This window comes from Leucoraja erinacea, chromosome 19, assembly GCF_028641065.1.
Source record: "Leucoraja erinacea ecotype New England chromosome 19, Leri_hhj_1, whole genome shotgun sequence".
Lineage (NCBI taxonomy): Eukaryota > Metazoa > Chordata > Chondrichthyes > Rajiformes > Rajidae > Leucoraja > Leucoraja erinaceus.
Window position 1 is genome coordinate 30,384,264 of NC_073395.1, and position 11,706 is coordinate 30,395,969.

General features: G+C 48.8%; 1 pseudogene; it reads right to left on the minus strand.

Moving 5' to 3' along the window:
- Window positions 1–7,903: 7,903 nt before the first annotated feature.
- Window positions 7,904–8,017, minus strand: LOC129706575 (U2 spliceosomal RNA; annotated as a pseudogene).
- Window positions 8,018–11,706: the final 3,689 nt, after the last annotated feature.

The window sequence follows — 11,706 nt, forward strand, 5'->3', positions numbered from 1 at the left end:
CATTAATCCATCTGGTGTCTATTCTGCTTTTCTATTTAGGGAAATGGTTTTGAAATGGATTCAGTTGACTAGGCCTAGATTTACTTAATCCATTTCAATACTATGTTGCCAGAGTATGACAGCAGAAATGGGAATGGACTTAGGGTTGTATTTTGATCATTAAAAGCAATCCAATGAGGAGAGTTAACTACTTCATCAGGGAGAGCCAAGAAGATGAAAATGTCCATTATCTGAAATTAAAAAACTGAAAACACTGGAAACACTCAACAGGTCAGGCAGAATTTATAGAAACATAAACAATGCTAGTTTCAGGTTGAAGGACTGGTCTTGAAGGTCAGATTTTGGAAGAAGTGAGAAGTCAGGTTGGAATTGAGATGCCCATCCGAGTGAGAGCAGAGATTAACTTAGGAAGGATAAATGTGTAAAAGAATATGATTGTGTTTGTAGATTCAAGGAACTGCAGATGCTGGTTAAAAAAAAAAGTTCTGGAATAACTCAGCGAGTCAGATAGCATCTCTCGACAGGCAATATTTTGAAGGGTCCCAACTGAAATTCTCATCTATCCATGCTCTCCAGAGATGCTATCTGACCTGTTGAGTTACTCCAGCCCTTTATGCCTTTGTGTGGTTGTGTTTATGATGTTGAGAATTATTTGGACATCATTTTTTTCAGATTCTGTACATTTCTTGCAAAGCCAGAACCATCCCAACTTGCCCTTGAGAAAATGGTCTATGGTTGCTTTCTTGATGTAATCCTTCTGGTGAAGGAACACCCACAGTGCCAAAGAAACCCACTGTTTAAACCAGAATCTGCAGTTCCTTCCGAAACATTTTATTTGCTCCTCTGCAAAATCTCCTCAAGGTATGTCTACTTTGAAGACGTTCTCTCTCCGACGAGAGTTCTGCAACATCCTCTCTCGCTGCTCCCCCTCTGTGTCTCACTTCAGGTAGCCCTGGCATTCCCTCTCCCTCTATCCCTCCCCTACCCAAATCACACTAGCTTCACGTTTTCACCCTACAAACAGCTAACAATGGCCTGTTTCCTGTATTTTGTTACTTTTTTGCATATCTTTTTTGAATTGTTATTTATCTCTCCACATCATCATCTATATCTCTTGTTTTCCTTATCCCAAACCAGTCTGAAGAAGGAGCTTGACCCACGAAAGTTCACCCATTCCTGCTCTCCAGTGATGCTGCCTGTCCTACTGAGTTACTCCCGCTTATTGTGCCCATGTTCGGTTTCAACCAGCATCTGCAGTTCCTTCCTACCCGCAGTGCTGTTGCAGAGTGAGTTCTAGGACTTAGACCAAATCACGACCAAGGACTGACAAATTATCGGTCAGAATGGTATGACACCGGCAAGGAAACCTGCAAGTGGTAATGTTCCAGTGTGCCTTTATCATTAAGTGTAGGGATGTTGTTGGATCATTCTCCTCCAATATAGAATTAATAATAAATAATAGTAAGATTAAACGAGAACTTACCAGTTTGAAGTTTGATCTGTATTTTATGAGGAGTTACGATGAGGGATTACGTGAAAAACCCGTCCAGCACGCATGGGCGACATACTTCAAAGCAGCGGTTTGGAATCACAGAAAGACACAGTAATTGAAATAAATATAGTAAAGAAAAGGAGAGCTTAGATACCAGTTTGATCTCTATTATTGAGGGTGGGAGCGGAGGGCACGTAATCCCTCATCGTAACTCCTCATAAAATACAGATCAAACTTCAAACTGGTAAGTTCTCGTTTAATCTTACTATTTTACTTCGGAGTCACGTGAGTGACTATGTGAAGATTTTAAAGCTCTGTGATTTCAAACCGTGTAACAGTTCATACTTCACTCGCTTCCGAAGTTATTCGAGGGAGGAAGTATGTTATCGTAATTAACCATGAATCTGTTTGTAAAAACAATAATGGTGTTATTAACAATAACAAGACCAAAATGCTCCCCCGGGCTTAAATTATATATTTGCAGATTCTAATACTTTTTCTGCAAATGATACAGGTTCTGCCAGCGGCTGGTTATAAAAGTTTGGAACGTATACTCCCTAGACCACCCCGTTTTAGCCAGGATGCGGTCCATAGGCACGTCCATCCTCTTAGTCACTGATGTGGATGCTGCCCTGGTGGAGTAAGATTTATGCATGTTAGTATGTACTCCAGCAACTCCCCGTACCTGCTTGAGCCACTTGAGATAGTTTGGCTCATCACCCGACCATAAGGCTTCTTGTGGCTGACTCATAAGGCTTTTTCTCTCCCTCGAGGATTACTTATTGTGTCGATGTAGTTCAATAAGTGGGTTATGACACATAACCGTGGTTCAGGTGGGTAAGCCTGGAATTCCATGACTAGATCTGATGTTCCTGGTCTGCTCTGTTTGACCAGCCCCTAACGGTAAATGTAACATGGTCTAGTAGACCATATTGTCCAATTGTAGTAGATGGAGGAAACTGGACTCTTTGTGCTGAGACAAGGCCATCAGCATGTCCCTTCAGGGTGGGCTGCTCCAGGGTGAGAGACCTGGCTGGTGACCATCCCCTAAGGTACGTCAGGTCCACACTGACATCCCAGATTTGGGCGTACCTAGGTCTGGGGGAATTGCCTCTATTGAATTTGATCACCAGCGGGAGGTACCCTATGGCCTGTAGTCCTGGTGCCCGAGTTAAGTAGGCTGACAGAGCCCTTTTGGCTGTGTTGATGGCGCAGTAGCTGAGTACTTCATTGTGGTGAAGACCTGCCAGGAACTCCAGTACAGGTTTTGTTGTAGTTGAATATGTAGTTCCTGTATTTAAATAGTATCTTCCCACTTCTTGATGTTTGCCAAGTAAGTTCTCTAGTGGATATGTGATGGGATGGTATCATCGTATCGATAGCGCTATTTTGACAATCCAGGCCCAGCAGTGGTCTTCCCAATTCTGCAACCCAGTAGTTTAATTGATCGTGGCATGTTCAGATTCAGATTCAGATTCAGATTCAATTTTAATTGTCATTGTCAGTGTACAGTACAGAGACAACGAAATGCATTTAGCATCTCCCTTGAAGAGCGACATAGCAAACGATTTGAATAAAAAAAATAATAAGTGTCCGGGGGGGGGGGATTGGCAGTCACCGAGGTACGTTGTTTAGTAGAGTGACAGCCGCCGGAAAGAAGCTGTTCCTCGACCTGCTGGTTCGGCAACGGAGAGATCTGTAGCGCCTCCCGGATGGTAGGAGGGTAAACAGTCCATGGTTGGGGTGAGAGCAGTCCTTGGCGATGCTGAGCGCCCTCCGCAGACAGCGCTTGCTTTGGACAGACTCAATGGAGGGGAGCGTGGAACCGGTGATGCGTTGGGCAATTTTCACCACTCTCTGCAATGCCTTCCGGTCGGAAACAGAGCAGTTGCCATACCATACTGTGATGCAGTTGGTAAGGATGCTCTCGATGGTGCAGCGGTAGAAGTTCACCAGGATCTAAGGAGACAGATGGACCTTCTTCAGTTTCCTCAGGAAGAAGAGACGCTGATGAGCCTTCTTGATCAGAGTAGAGGTATTGTGGGTCCAAGAGAGGTCATCGGAGATGTTGACTCCCAGGAACCTGAAGCTAGAAACACGTTCCACCTCCGTCCCGTTAATGTGGATGGGGGTGTGCGTGCCGCCTCTGGACTTCCTGAAGTCTACAATGAGCTCCTTGGTCTTCTTGGAGTTAAGGGCCAGGTTGTTGTCAGCGCACCATGCTGCTAAGTGCTGGACCTCTTCCCTGTAGGCCAGCTCATCGTTGTTGCTGATGAGGCCAATCACCGTTGTATCATCTGCATACTTGATGATGGTGTTAGTACCATGTACAGGTGTGCAGTCATAGGTGAAGAGGGAGTAGAGGAGGGGGCTCAGCACACAGCCCTGAGGAACGCCGGTGTTCAGGGTGAGGGTTGAAGAGGTGTGCTTGTCTAACCTCACAGACTGGGGTCTGTTGGTTAGAAAGTCCAGTATCCAGTTGCAGAGGGAGGGGTCGATGCCCAGGTTACCGAGTTTGGTGATCAGTTTTGATGGAATAATGGTGTTGAATGCTGAGCTGTAATCGATGAACAGCATTCTTACATAAGTGTTTCTGTTGTCAAGGTGGGAGAGGGCGGAGTGAAGTGCCGTTGAGATGGCATCCTCCGTACTCTTGTTCTTGCGGTAGGCAAACTGATAGGGATCCAGTGTGGGGGGTAGGCAGCTTTTGAGGTGTGCCAGGACCAGCCTCTCGAAGCACTTGGTGATGATGGGGGTAAGTGCAACTGGGCGGAAGTCGTTGAGGCTTGCCGCAGTGGAGTGTTTTGGCACTGGCACGATGGAGGTGGCTTTAAGGCAAGTGGGGACAACTGCTTGGGCAAGTGACAGGTTGAAGATGTCAGTCCAGACGTCTGTCAGCTGCGCAGCACAGGTACTGAGCACGCGCCCGGGGATGCCGTCAGGGCCAGCAGCCTTACGTGCATTAGTCCTACTCAGTGCCACGTACACGTCGTAGGGGGTGAGTGTGAGGGGTTGGTGATCGGCAGGTAGCACAGCCTTGATGGCTGTCTCTAGATTGTCCCTGTCGAAGCGGCCATAGAAGTGATTAAGCTCCTCAAGGAAGGAGGCGTCGCTGGATGTGGGGGTGATGTTGGAGGGTCTGTAGTCCGTGATGGCCTGGATGCCTTGCCACATGCGTCGGGGGTCGCAGTTGTTGTTGAAGTGCTCCTCAATCCTGAGCTTATGGCAGTGCTTGGCCTTCCTGATGCCCCTCTTCAGGTTAGCCCTGGATGAACTGTAGGCTCGAGCATCGCCTGACCTGAAAGCGGTGTCCCGTGCTTTCAGCAGTAGCCTGACCTCGCTGTTCATCCATGGCTTCTGATTCGGGTATATGGTCACCTGTTTGAGGGAGGTGACACTATTGATGGTGGAGTTTATAAAGTCCAGAACAGAGGATGTATAGGAATCAATGTCCGTGTGAGAGTCAAGGGTGGCCTGGGCTGCAAACGCCTTCCAGTCAGTGTTTCCAAAACACTGCTGAAGTGTGAAGTCCGCTTCCTCTGACCAGACTTTAACTGTCCTTACAGTTGGTTTAACCCGTCTGATGAGTGGGGAGTACTTAGGGAGCAGGAACAATGAGACGTAATCAGACTGACCAAGGTGGGGGAGGGGGATGGCTTTGTAAGCTTCAGCCATGTTGGTGTAGACTTTGTCCAGTGTCTTGTCTACTCTAGTGGGGAAGGATACATGTTGGTGGAATATGGGGAGTACAGTCTTCAGGTTGGAGTGATTGAAGTCACCCGCAACAATGAAGGCTGCCTCGGGGTTGTGCGTCTGTTGTTTGCTAATGGCAGTATGCAGTTCTTTCATTGCAAGCTTGCCATTAGCATCAGGAGGGATATAGGCTGCAGTCACGACAGTGGAGGTGAACTCTCTGGGCAGATAGAACGGTCTGCATCTAACCAAGAGGAATTCAAGGTTAGCTGAGCAGTGACTCTCGATGATGGTGGAGTCCGTGCACCATGCTTTGTTTACATAAATGCACAGACCCCCCCCTCTGGTCTTACCAGAGTCTGATGTCCTGTCCGCTCGGAGTAAATGACGCCCCGATAGCTGGATGGCGCTGTCAGGAACGTCAGTGTTAAGCCAAGTTTCAGTGAAGATCAAGATGTTGCAGTCCTTGATCCAGTTGTGGGGTGTGATCCTTAGCCGGAGTTCATCCATTTTGTTTGCCAGTGAGCGCACGTTGGCGAGGAAAAGGCTAGGAATCGCTGCCCTGTGTGGGGCTAGCTCTAACCTGGCCTTTAACCCACCTCTGCGTCCCCGGCGGTGTTTTCGTACCCGTCGCCGTCTGTTGGTGCTTCTGGTGGGCCGAGCTGGCTTGGTGCGCGCTGGTGTTCTGCCGCTCCGTTGCTCCGCGTCTGCGTTACTCCGCAGGCGGTCTTCAGCCCCGCGGCTCTGCTGATGGTCTCCAGCCCCGGGGCTTACCTGGCGTTCTCCAGCTCCACGGGTCGGGTGGTGGTCTCCAGCTCCACGGGTCGGGTGGCGGTCTCCAGCTCCACGGGTCGGGTGGCGTTCTCCAGCTCCACGGGTCGGGTGGTGTTCTCCAGCTCCACGGGTCGGGTGGTGGTCTCCAGCTCCACGGGTCGGGTGGTGGTCTCCAGCTCCACGGGTCGGGTGGTGGTCTCCAGCTCCACGGGTCGGGTGGTGGTCTCCAGCTCCACGGGTCGGGTGGTGTTCTCCAGCTCCACGGGTCGGGTGGCGGTCTCCAGCTCCACGGGTCGGGTGGTGGTCTCCAGCTCCACGGGTCGGGTGGCGGTCTCCAGCTCCACGGGTCGGGTGGCGGTCTCCAGCTCCACGGGTCTCACCTGGCGTTCTCCAGCTCCGCGGGGCGTTCTCCAGCTCCGGGACTCACCTGGCGTTCTCCAGCTCCGCGGGATGGTTGGGCTCCGGGGATCGGGTGAGTACCGGGGATCGGGTCAGGGCCGGGGGTCGGGTCAGTACCGGGGATCCGGTGAGGACCAGGAGTCGGGCGAGGGCCGGGGATCCCGACTGATGAGGCCGTAGTGCCTTGACTGATGAGGTAGGAAAAAAGGGGGAGAACATAGATTAGATCCCTCCTCCCCCTCCCCCCCTCCCCCCCCCCCCCCCCCCCCCCCCCTAGTTCAGTGGGAATGATTTAATTGCCACTGCCTCAAGTTTGGTTTCATGCAATATACATCGGTACGTGGTGATTCAATTGAAATACAGGGAAATCGATATTTGGTGTTCCATATTGCTTTGTAATTTCAGCAAATACTTTGGTTTAATATGTCTGTTTACAGTATTTAGCCCACCTGGTAGGTAAGTTTGCTGATGGTCGAATATGTTTGACGACCTACGGTTACCAATTGTTAAATAAATTGTCACATGATATCGATTTATTCTGCTCAAGTGGTTGGTGTATGCCACCACTGTGATGTTGTTAATTTATAAACGAACATGCAAAATGGTGCACTACAGAATAATATGGTTTACCAATAGAACGTACTCAGTATTTCCAACTAGGTTTTACGCCCAGTGTCTATAGTGATGACGACTTTAGATTAGTCCATTTGCCACCATGCTCTGGGTGTGGGTTTTTAGTTTAAAACATTAGCACCATAGTTTTAATGGAAAGATTCAAGTTAAGTAGCTGGAAAGGCTGCTGCTAACTCCCAAATACTCTAGCCACTGTTGTGTGGTTGGTTGATTGATACCATTAATTGTTACAGGTTGTGTCATATGCTGACTCTCCTATGGCAATGTTATAGATGAGTGGGTGGAGTTAATTGAATACCAGATAGTCAATAGTTGTGGATGGTGTCAACGTAGATCTATCTGGATAGTATGACAGGCTCGGCTAAATAAGTATGGTAGCTAAAGCTGTTGATTAGCTATTCCCATGGATATGTTGTCGTTAATATCATAGAGACATGCCATGACGATTTGTTCCTTAATAGTGTCAGGGCTGGTTTGGATATCTGGGAACAGTTTGGCTTATATTAGCCATAGTCGATAATTTATACTGCCATAGTTACCCCATCCAGGTAAATAGGTATCTCCGAAATTTTATGAATGGGTACTGAATAGTATGCATTTTTTAAGCTGATGTCTACCATAAAGTATCCTAGGAAATCCATAGTTGGCAGTACAATATTCCATAAGAGTGTAACCTGGTGAATACTCAAGTGGTAAAGTCAATGACGGTGCGACATTCACCAAAACTTTGGGTTTTTTAGGCGCCAAAGGTTCATATTAGGTTTTTATGACCCCTTGTATATCAATGATGGTGCGACATTCACCATCTTGGTTTGTTGGTACCAAAGGTTCATATAGACTTCTTTATGACCCCTAGTATTCTTTTCCAGTTTGCTAGTCCCTCATGTTCTTTTTAATGGGAGGGTAGACCCTTTGGGGTGCATGCTGAACTGGTAATATATGGTCCCTAGATAAGGGACGTATCAGATATTAAACTGAAAAAAACAGATATTATACTTGATCTTAGCCAAAAGGCCGAGAAGGGATGTGTTCTTAATTCAATTTTTATCCTTGAATACTTTTGGTATATGACTACCAAGTGTGATAGTTCTTCATGTCCCAACCCAGGTGTGATTCTCCCCCCCCCGTTAGTACAAACCCTTCACCTTTTATGTGATGGTAGAAACCATACTTATCTGTCTTCACTGTTGTTTAGTGGAGTGTTCATTTCTTTGGTTTCTGGTTCCATGTCTGTAAGGATGGTGTTGTTGGGGGGTGGCGCATTTTCCATGGGGCCCGCTCTGGACCCTGGCCTGAAAGCACTTACTGGGGGTTGGCATGCGGGCCCCGAGCTTTCACCAGTACTATTAAGTAGACGCCTACTGGTGGACGCGTAGAGGTACTGCTGTCTGGTTTTGTGTGGTGCTCATTCCAGGCCCTGCCCTCTTGATGCCAAATATTTTGGATACTTCATCCAGTTTCTTAGGCTTGGTTTGATAACTTAGCCAGATAGCAGGATCTGTGGTTGTGAGGTTGGCGTTCTCACAGTACTGTGAATTTTTTAGGTTGAGGGCAGGTTTTATAAATTCCTGAGAAGTTGCAGAACATCTGTGAACAGTAGGGTCAGGTGTTTTGCCATACTACCCTGCCCCTCTGGAAAGAGCATGCGAAAATGATAGCCGACGTCAGGGGTATCAAATGCAATTTAAGATATTTGGGTTTTTAAAAGCGATGCTCAATGTACCCCCCCAATAACGGTGGGCACTTTGAGTAAATGCAATTTAGGGGAGGCGTGATGAAATCCAACGCCTCATGACTACCTGTCTTGGAGAGGTTTTTTGAAAAGAACAGGTAGTAAGCTGGCCGTCAGTTGAGACTGAAAAGCCATCTCGCTAGTGGTGGAGCCACACCCAGCAGCTCTTCCTGATCCTGTACCTCAAGTATACTCCCGATGTTGTTCAGCCAGTGACCCCTCTTCTTGACCAGCCCAGCCCTGGTCGCCATCGATCCCTCGACAAGGGAGATGGCCAGTGCTGTCGGCACTGGAGTGGGAGTGTTATGCCCCCTTAGCAGACTTGCCCCTGCTCCTGAGGCAAGTCTCGCTGGAGTTTTTGGCTCCATGACCTTACTCTGGCTTGGAGGACAGACGCTTACTTGTTCTCGTTTGATGCGCCGAGTCTATCTTCCGTGTCTGTCTTCCAGCCCGAGGTTTGGTTGCTGGCTTTGCTGCTAGAGGCTGCCTGCCATTTTCGGGCGGCATTTTGCGGTTCTCGGGCGGCGAGTCTCCTTGCTGTTGGTCAGACAGCTGTTAGCGGACTGGGCATCGGCACAGTACCCTGACTGTGGACCGCAGCGTGTGCGGTCCCAGTGCTGCCTCTCCCCCCTCCACTGACGGAACGTTCCTTCCCTGGAGTCGGACGGGGGCCGCTTCCCTCTGTTCTGCTTTGCTGTCTCCAGTTCCCCTGGAGCAACAAAGAGAAGCAAAGTCGTAAGTTTAACCTGTAGGTAAGTACTTACCTAACGATCCATTCCTTCAGGCTTGTAGCGGGAGCGTCTGTACTCCCGTTTGTCGCTGTTGCATCTGCATGAACGCAATGTCGCGCATGCATGCTGGATGGGTTCTTCACGTCGTCACTCACGTGACTCCGAAGTAAAATTGTAACTGGTGTAGCAGTTAATATGTATTCAGTTTTATAGTTGACTAGACCAAGTGGGATCCGTTGGTTGAGCGGTTGCGGGGGAGGGGGTGGCATGCGGCATCACACACAAACCACACCCACCACCCCCCCCCCCCCACACACACACACACACACACACACACACACACACACACACACACACACACACACACACACACACACACACACACACACACACACACACACACACACACACTAATCCCCCCCTTGGTATTATATTAATATTATAATTAATATCAATTAATATTTAATTGAGAGAAAGAGACAGAAGGAGCTGCAGATGCTGGTTTACCTAAAAAGACACAACGTGTTACAACTCAGTGGGTCAGACCGCATCTCTGAAAGAAGTGGATAAGTGAAATTTTGGAGCAAGACCCTTCTTCAGATTTATTTAGTTACTTACATTTAGATCCCACAGATGCCTTAGAGGGATTTGAATACCTCTCTCTGGTTCCCTGCATTATCAAGCACATAGTTTACTTATCAGGAACATTGATCTGTGGAGTAATTCTGACAATTCCAATTTGGAAAATATCCAATGTTGAAATGTTGTTTTAATTTAGTGGTTTTGGGGCACTTGGAATCCTTGGCGTCAAAGGTGGATGGTGCTGCAAGGTTTGCAGTATAAGAGATCAGTTCCCCATCTGCTTGCTTCCATTCACATTCTGGAACCTGGTCTGTGGTTCTCTTCAAACTGATTTTCCATTGTTTGTTTCATAATCATGACATAAATCCAAATTGAAGTCTGCAGACTTCATCTAAATATATTAAACCTGGGAGCTTTGTCTAACAGCAGTCAGGTTTGGGACGTTTACAAATGTAATGTCAAATGTATTATAATGGAGCAGGTCAATGAATTAACTTTCCTTCCCATTCCAAAATTGACCTTTTTGGCCTGGGCCTGCTCCACTGTCAGTATTAGGCCAAACGCCAATTGGAGGAACAGCACCTTTTATTTCTCTTGGTCAGCTTACAATCCGGGATTTGAACGTTGATTTCTTTCATTTCAAGTAACGCTTTCATTTGCTCCTTTTCCCCCATCCCCCGCCCTATCCACTCACACATAGCCCCCAACTGCGCAGGCGCAGCTAGAGAGGGAGAGGGTAGAGAGGGATAGCAGAGAGAAGGGAAAGGGGTAGAGAGGGAGAGGGTGAGGAGGGTAGAGAGGGAGGGTAGAGGGAGGGGTCAGGGGTAGAGAGGGGGTGAAAGGAAGTTTGAGAGGGAGGGTGGTAGAGGGGGGGGGAGGGTAGAGAGGGGGGGGTAGAGAGGGAGGGGGGTAGAGAGGGGGGGGAGGGTAGAGAGAGGGAGGGGGCGTGAGAGGGAGTGTAGATGCTTGAACAACTCTTCCTACCCCCTCCTCTTCCTCAACCCCCCCCCCCATACTCCCTCCTCAACTCCCCAGGAATTTCTTCCTCTCCTCCACTCCCCCAATCGCTCCCGCACCTCTTCGAGTGGAGCCGATGGAGCTGGGCTTAGCCGGTCCCAGCCGAGCGGGGCCGAGCAGAGCCGAACGTGCGGGGGCCGAACGGGTCCCAGCTGGGCTGAGCGGAGCCATGAGGGGCCGAGTGGGTTGGAGTTCTGGCGTTCCCCTCGCAGGGGGGTAGAGGGGGAGAGGGAGGAAAAGGGGGTAGAGAGAGGGTAGAGGGAGGGGGAGGGGGAGGGGGAGCGAGGGGAGAGAGTTATAGAGAGGGAGGTAGAGTCAGGGGAGGGGGTAGAGTGGGGGGAAGGGAGGGATTACAGCAGGGCCAAGCGGGTTGGTGAAGTGCTCCTCGCGCCCGGAGTGTGTGAGAGGATTGTGATATGAGTCCAAATTTCTATCTTCAAAATGGGTGAGCTTGAAGAACTAACTTTTTTTTAACTGTTGTTAAATGATTAGTAACTTGGGAAATATAGGTTGAAATGTGAGGGGAAGATATTTATTGCTTCCGCGGGAAAAATGTCAGTAGCATGTGTGAAAATGGGAAGGCTGTGGCCTAGCGTTTGGAAGAAGATAGGAATGAAAGAGATTGACAGAAAGCTGACACAACGCTGGCCCAC